Source organism: Haliotis rubra, unplaced genomic scaffold (genome assembly GCF_003918875.1).
Source record: "Haliotis rubra isolate DU_JTF1 unplaced genomic scaffold, ASM391887v1 Scf708, whole genome shotgun sequence".
NCBI classification, from domain to species: domain Eukaryota; kingdom Metazoa; phylum Mollusca; class Gastropoda; order Lepetellida; family Haliotidae; genus Haliotis; species Haliotis rubra.
Window position 1 is genome coordinate 188,586 of NW_025767422.1, and position 8,920 is coordinate 197,505.

At 42.4% G+C, this 8,920-nt stretch overlaps 1 protein-coding gene across 1 annotated transcript in view; it reads right to left on the reverse strand.

Annotated features, from left to right (window-relative positions):
* LOC124259033 (protein-glutamine gamma-glutamyltransferase K-like) overlaps positions 1-5,650 on the reverse strand; it is a 43,398-nt gene extending 37,748 nt beyond the window's left edge. The window contains exon 1 of the mRNA XM_046693113.1: positions 5,515-5,650. The gene's annotated coding sequence lies outside the window, so the exon portion shown is untranslated. The remainder of the gene's footprint in view (positions 1-5,514) is intronic.
* Between the last annotated feature and the right edge of the window lie 3,270 nt (positions 5,651-8,920).

Genomic DNA, 8,920 nt, shown 5'->3' on the forward strand with positions numbered 1-8,920 from the left:
ATGGATGCATATTTTCTCCGTCCTGAAATCTGTGAATCTGATAGCCATTTGTGTTAACAGTGGCAAGCAGTATTGAACAGAAAAATAAGTTATTTTCTGCAAGTGAGGTCAGCGTTATATTTTAATATCATGTCAGCTGTTCAGTTAGCGTAATTAGAGTCTTTGTCTATTGATAAATCTTATGATTTATTAGGAAATCGATTTTGACAAAAGCTGATGAACACCACGATCGATCGATGATTTACGCATGGCTGATTTGACACTGATATTGCTTGCAGTCAGAACGTTTATTGCACGCGATTGCGAGAGTGAGTTTTAATAATATTACAGCAATATCACGGCAGAGGTCACCAGAAATGGGCTTCACACAATGTACCCAAGTGGGGAATCGAACAAGCGTAACGAGCGAATGCTTTAACCACTTGGCTACCCCACCGCCCCCGAGCAGACAGAAATAGCAATAAACGCAAGGAAAGTGTTGCAGACATAGAGAATACTGCAATGGTTTCCCTGTAATAACATTTTTATGAAACAAGTAGGTCTGGAATCTCACGAGGGAAGGTCAATCAGATGTATTGGTATCGAACGGCTGATCTCTCTTCACAGACGTGAAATATAGATGTTTATACAACAGTACAGGTTAAGGACATAAAACAGAAAAGAGTTTCTGTTGGAGCTCGATAAAAATGAACACAGAGTATATATATATATTCTGCATATAGGTAGGCGTTAGAATGTCCATGGGCCATCTATGCACCAGTTGATTAACATACACAGCAACATCAGATGGCGTGCTAATGGTATTGTGAAGTTACCTACAAACATGTGCACCAATTGTAGTATCTAACCAATACATCGCTCACGCGAGACCTCTGTTGGTGGAAACAGCTGCAAGAGTAGGATACTGTACGCAGTCACACATGTGGCCAGTTGTATGTTTGATATTTCAACATTTCTCTTCATACAGGGCATGAAATAGATTGCTAATTCATAAAATGGGCATCAAAGGTTATAGTAGGTTACCTGAACGCGTTACGCCATATTAGTGCCTGAATAATGATCACGCGAATAGATCAATATTACACAGTCTTACAGAACACCCAATCTACTGTTTACCGTGTACTGTTTCGTACAGTTGTTGCTATTGGCAACAGACACGCTGTTTGACCCCGAGGTCGTCCCCTACTCAGGCGTGACCCCGTGACGGTACACTTTCTGTATACTTAGCCCGCACTTTAGCCCGTATTGAAAGGAGTAGGTCGTAGGGTAAAGAAGGAACTCAAACGCTCAATGCGTCACCTGTGGAGTTTCCTATTCATTAGACCCTACATTCAGTGTCGTCCATGCGTCTCGGAAAATGTAATCATTATGTATTTGCACTGACACAGTGCAGTGGTATTTCAATATGCTGGCCTTGTCGATCTGCTGCAGTGGATACATGCATACACGAATGGATTCTCTTCTGATTAGTCATAAAGGTGAGGTGAAATTGGCTTTAACGTCGTACTTGAGAATATTTCGCTCATATGACGACGTGCATGCGTGTGTATGTGTATGTGCGGCTGCTTGTACTAGCCCAGACTTAAGCTGGTTTTATAGTGCTAGCTCACTGAGATACCATGCCGCAGTGAAGCATGAATACCCCACTCAAACACAGTATACTGACTCCGAGCCGACCAGTCCTTGTTGTACCCATTAATGCCGAGCGCCAGGCAGGGACAAACAAGTACCATATTTTAACGTCTTTTGGTATGACGCGGTCGGGGATCGAACCCGCGACCTTCCGCTCTCCGGGCGGACGCTCTTACCACTACACCACGGAGGCGGTCGATTAGTCATAAAGACGCGTAAATTTGAGTTCAACATTTATTGGCCTGCTTTGTACATGTTGAATTCTCCAGCATTTATATTTAAGCACTCATGTACAGACAGACAGATAGACATGCATACATGCATGCATGCATGCATCATCCATCCATCCATACATCCATCCATACATACATATACATGCATATTTATACACACATACACACATATACACACGCACGCACGCACGCACACACACACACATGCATGCATGCATGCACACATGCATACATCCACACATACATCAGGAAAGGAATAGCTCTCTCCACGGAATAGTTGCATAAACACAAAATTAAATTCTTAAGCAAACACTTCAGTGTTACCTTTGTTGAACTCTTCGTGGTTTAGTGTATGAAACGTTCACCCAAGGGCTATATCAACGGCCGCGTCATACTACAAACTATTAAAGCTGGTACTACTTGTTACCCTGCCTGTGGTTATAGTATCCCATCCCCATGCAGATCGTCATTGTATTTGACATGGAGAAAGTCGGTATTAACTGAACTCTCGTTGTTGAAGATAAAGAAATGGCAAACACATTGGCATCATGAACAGTGACACTTTTTCTGGACGCCGAAATCTAACGCTTCATGAACCAAATTGATGTCCGATGCAATAAAAAAATTACATATGCTTGTTTGGTTGAACACTTGCCTTGCAGTTGCATGTGTCGGTAGTCACAGGCGAGCTGGCACCCAGTCTAAATTTCGGGGGGCGGTATGATAGCCTTGTTGTTAAAGCGTTTGCACGTCACGCCGAAGACCCGGGTTCGATTCCCACATGTGTAAATTATGTGAAACCAATTTCTGGTGTCCCCCGCCGAGATATTGCTGGAATATTGCTAAAAGCGGCATAAAAATATACTCACTCACTCAATTTCAGGAATACTTCGTATAATCATTACTTTATTAATGGTGATTCATCTATATGTTTTGTCGGATGTGTACAATAGTGATTGATTTAATGACTATATGGCATTCAATCAATTAAACATTACACAAGAAACCTGAGAAATGCCCCCTTGAGTCGACACTGACTGCTCAGTCTCGTCCACTGATCCATAGGTGGACCCCACCTAACGTAATGAATATCTATCCATGTTATCAATTTCAGTCGCACGGTGGCTCGGCAGGTGGAATAAGTACAACAAACAAAGGTGGGTATTGGATTGCCTTTGACATGAGTTTCAAGATAAGGCAATACTCACAATGGACAAGTCACTACAACACATAGACTACAACACTACAACACATAGCCGTGCATCCTGCACAACCTATTTCTTAAACGTAAAGAGTTTCAGATTGATGCATTGATATGGGATAAATCAATTAGTAGCACTGAATATATCCCAATATGGTTAGCTAAAAATGCTTTGAATCTGAAATGAGACCCAGTTGATATACATATAACCTGTAACCAGTTCACTTATTTATATCTCAATATGTGATGTCCACGCGTTTGACCATTGACAGAAGCGACTCACAACTCTTTCACCAGCTCACTCACTCACTCGTTTGACATCAAATAGTGTTACGCGGAAGGAAGAGAATGTTGTACCATAGAACTCGCTCATCACTCTGCTCATAGAACATCAAAATAGTGTTACACGGAAGGAAGAGAACTTTGTTAGACATCAAAATAGTGTTACACGGAACTCACTCACCCACCCAACTCGTTAGACATCAAAATAGTGTTACACATCAAAAAAGAGAACTTTACACCACTCACTCACCCACTCCCACTCGTTAGACATCAAAATAAAATAGTGTTACACGGAACAGAACTAACTCGTTAGCATCAAAATACCACGGAAGAGAACTCACCACTCACTCGTTAGACATCAAAATAGTTGATACGCACTCAGGAGATCAAATTGTTGCACGAAAGAGAACTTACTCACTCACCCACTCACACGGAAGAGGATTTGACATTAAAACTCATTGGACATTAAAATACTGTTACACGAAAGAGAATTAAAAGGATCAGAAATAAAAGGGATCAAAGCAATGAGAACTACACCACCGGGATGTGACTGACATAAAAATCCAAACAAACACAAGCTCCCTGTAATACGTGATCCGCATACCACGTAACAGACACCGTACAGCGTCTACTACAGGCGGACCACGCACGGACGGACAGCGTCTGTATCCTGTATCAACCTTGCCGACGCCACATTCAAATGAGGGAAATTTTAACCTCCCCACATGACCTCACAGGAAACCAGTAAACCATGAAACTTTGTTTAAAACATTCCTTCTGACAATTCGCGTCGTTTGATTTCACGTTGAGTACAAAACCCACCTCGTGGCACCATGCCCCTGTTACGGAACACTGAAGCGTGTATTATAGATAGTGTATACGGAATGTATTTAACGATCAGTGAAGGAAGAATGCGTTGTGCCTCTGTCCACAAAGCAAGAAGCCTTTAGAATACATCATAGCCTTGCCTCAAGGCTGTACTAAATAATAAATCGGCGTACAGCAATTCTATCCTTTCACTAGGCAAGTATATTTAAGTGGACAGTTTAAAGAAGCCAGTCTCCTATATGGACAACTTTGTTTGATTTAATCTAGAAAGTATATATTTAATCTAATATCCATTGCCTTAGAGAATTATGCAAATCTAAGGACGCCAGTTTGTGTGGACAACTCGTTCTTGTTTATATAATCTCGAAAAAATATTTAACCTAATAATTATTGCCTTAGAATCTTGTGCAAGTCTAAATATTGGCATTGTGTATACATATATATACGTTAAATTATTTGTAGTTATATGCTTGTATTGGCTCTTTGAATGCAAGACAAATTTCCCTTGCGGGACAATAAAGTTTATCTTATCTTATCTTATATACAGTGGCAACAATCTTTATCAGTTATATAATTAATACGATTTTCGGTACAACTGGATTAGGTTGCAACATCTTTTAGCGCGTTGTACTTGGAGAGAAAAGGTTTTAATTGAGAATGAGGGGTCATCTGAATGGGAATTGTTTGGAACTGGTTCATTGTAGGGGTGTGGTAAACGTGAGAACCCATTCTTTACAATGCTCATTCCATGCAATCAACAGTTATTGGAGATGTTAGTGATCGTTCACACGTCTTCACATGTGATTACGTTAATGGCGACTGAAACAGGTCTGATAGAAGGTCTTGACTGTTTCAGTTTCCTGGATGGTTGTAAGTCGAAATTAGATATCTGTGACACCGATATCTTTGTTTATTCAATGTACAATATCTCCATATTTTGTGTATGAATTTGATATGCGGACGTACAGGTTATATTATTGAACTGCTTTGCTCGAAAATGCGTGATACAGGTAAACGACACAGGTGAGGTAACACCTGTAGCTCAACACCTGTGGCTCACGAGATCCATGTGACTATAATTGAGGCAGATCTTTCGCTGTGATTAGAAATAGCCTTGCAAGTTAATAAAACTGAAGGTGTTATCGTGAGGAATAAAACAATGGTTTAATGAAAACTAAGCATATTTTCTCTAGGAAATGGTATGAATGAATGGTATGCATTTCCTTCACAGCCAAGCCATACGTGTATGCACTTTTAAAAATGGGCGGACAACGATTTAGAGTGTGGCATCAAAAACCGGCATGCGTGTTACACACATGCACGAAGATTTGGACTCACCTGTGTGCTTGATGCAGTTCAGATCTGGTCCGGTCTACAGGTAAGATCGCTACGCACGACTCTCAACTGTCAACAGGCACTAGCATCAGCTTGGCGGATAAACACACGTATACAACAACACTGTCACCATGTACAGGTGTAACAGACGTTGTGATTGGTTGAGTTGACAATATGTATCCGTGTGCCATTGATCGAAAGCTGGGGACGTCTAGTGTGAATGGCGTATATTCGTTTTGAGTTGAAAGGGAAGTCTCTTTTGTATTGTCTGCGGTTGTTTAGGCGTGAGCCTTCGTAGCAACTCCGTGGCATGGTCAGGGACGCCGAGTGTGTGTCGTCTACCGTATCAAGCGACACCTACAGTAAACGTACACACTATCTATTGATACCTGCAGGGTCAGTTGTCATAGATCGTCTTTGATGAGGGCTGTAAACAGTGTCTGTCAGGACGTGAGGTGTAATGGTTGTATTGACTGGTGGTAGATCTATGTTGTATAGCGACTAATGTCGGGGTAACGTGTTTTCCGCTTGTCCACATTCTTGCACCTTGCTTCATCGTGGTACGAGAGTGTGATAGTATTACAGCTCACTTTAAAGTCAGTATAACGCTAGTCATGTAACCATTTATGTCATTATTGATTACATGAGGTACAGTTTTACCAGGTTTATTAAACGCAATACAAACTGGTTACAGGAGTGGTTATGACTTCAATCCAACCAATGTGGTTACAGGAATGGTTATGACTTCAATCCAACCAATGTGGTTACAGGAGTAGAACTGGCTTCAATCCAACCAATGTGGTTACAGGAGTGGAACTGGCTTCAATCCAACCAATGTGGTTACAGGAATGGTTATGACTTCAATCCAACCAATGTGGTTACAGGAGTAGAACTGGCTTCAATCCAACCAATGTGGTTACAGGAGTGGAACTGGCTTCAATCCAACCAATGTGGTTACAGGAATGGTTATGACTTCAATCCAACCAATGTGGTTACAGGAGTAGAACTGGCTTCAATCCAACCAATGTGGCTATAGGTGTGAAACTGACTTCAAAGCAATTATTATACAATGTGGGGGCGATGGGGTAGCCTAGTGGTTAAAGCTTTCGCTTGTCACACCGAAGACCCGGGTTCGATTCCCAACATGGGCACAGTGTGTTAAACCCAGTACTGATGTCCCCCGCCGCCATATTGCTGGAATACGGCTAAAAACGGTTTAAAACCATACTCACTCACTCACTCAATCACTACAGTCGTGATCACAGGCTTGAAACTGACTACAAGCAACCTACTTTGGATACAGTCATACAACTAACAATGCAACACGGCCACCGTCGTACAACTAACTACAATGCAACGTGATAACAGCCGAGCTACTAACTGCAACGCAGCATACCGTGATAACATTCGGGCTACTAACTACAACGCAACATTCCGTGATAACATTCGGGCTACTAACTACAACGCAACATTCCGTGATAACAGTCGAGCCACAAACTACAACGCAACATACCGTGATAACATTAGGGCCACTAACTACAACGCAACGTGATAACAGCCGAGCTACTAGCTGCAACGCAGCATACCGTGATGACATTCGGGCCACTAACTACAACGCAACATGATAACAGCCGAGCTACTAACTGCAACGCAGCATACCGTGATAACATTCGGGCCACTAACTACAACGCAACATACCGTGATAACATTCGGGCTACTAACTACAACGCAACATTCCGTGATAACATTCGGGCTACTAACTACAACACAACATACCGTGATAACATTCGGGCTACTAACTACAACGCAACATTCCTTGATAACATTCGGGCTACTAACTACAACGCAACATTCCGTGATAACATTCGAGCCACTAACTACAACGCAACATTCCGTGATAACATTCGGGCCACTAACTACAACGCAACATACCGTGATAACATTCGGGCTACTAACTACAACGCAACATTCCGTGATAACAGTCGAGCCACTAACTACAACGCAACATACCGTGATAACATTCGGGCCACTAACTACAACGCAACATAGTGTGATAACATTCGATCCGCTAACTAAAATGCAACATCGCGTGATAACATTCGGGCCGCTAACTACAACGCAACATGATAACAGCCGAGCTACTAACTGCAACGCAGCATACAGTGATAACATTCGGGCTACTAACTACAACACAACATACCGTGATAACATTCGGGCTACTAACTACAACGCAACATTCCTTGATAACATTCAGGCTACTAACTACAACGCAACATTCCGTGATAACATTCGGGCTACTAACTACAACGCAACATTCCGTGATAACATTCGAGCAACTAACTACAACGCAACATTCCGTGATAACATTCGGGCTACTAACTACAACGCAACATACCGTGACAACGCAACATAATTCGAGCTACTAACTACAACGCAACATTCCGTGATAACATCTGGCCACTAACTACAACGCAACATTCCGTGATACATTCGGGCTACTAACTACAACGCAACATTCCGTGATAACAGTCGAGCCACTAACTACAACGCAACATACCGTGATAACATTCGGGCCACTAACTCAACAACGCAACATACCGTGATAACAGCCGAGCTACTAACTGCAACGCAGCATACCGTGATAACATTCGGGCTAACTAACTACAACGCAACATTCCGTGATAACAGTCGAGCCACTAACTACAACGCAACATTCCGTGATAACATTCGGGCTACTAACTACATACAACGCAGCATACCGTGATAACATTCGGGCTACTAACTACAACGCAACATTCCGTGATAACATTCGTGGCTACTAACTACAACGCAACATTCCGTGATAACATTCGGGCCACTAACTACAACGCAACATACCGTGATAACATAACGGCGCAACGCTAACGTGATAACGGGCCACTAACTACAACGCAACATACCGTGATAACATTCGACGCCACTAACTACAACGCAACATACCGTGATAACATTCGAGCCGCTAACTACACGCAACACGCAACGTGATAACAGTCGAGCTACTAACTACAACGCAGCATACCGTGATAACATTCGGGTCACTAACTACAACGCAACATTCCGTGATAACATCTCACTAACTAACTACACGCAACATTCCGTGATAACAGTAGAGCCTACTAACTACAACGCCGCTACCTACCGTGATAACAGTCGGGCAACTAACTACAACGCAACATAGCGTGATAACATTCGAGCCGCTAACTACAACGCAACATACCGTGATAACATTCGGGTCACTAACTGCAACGCAGCATACCGTGATAAGATTCGGGCCGCTAACTACAACGCAACATTCCGTGATAACAGTCGAGCCGCTAACTACAACGCATCCTACCGTGAAAACAGTCGAGCCACTAACTACAACGCAACA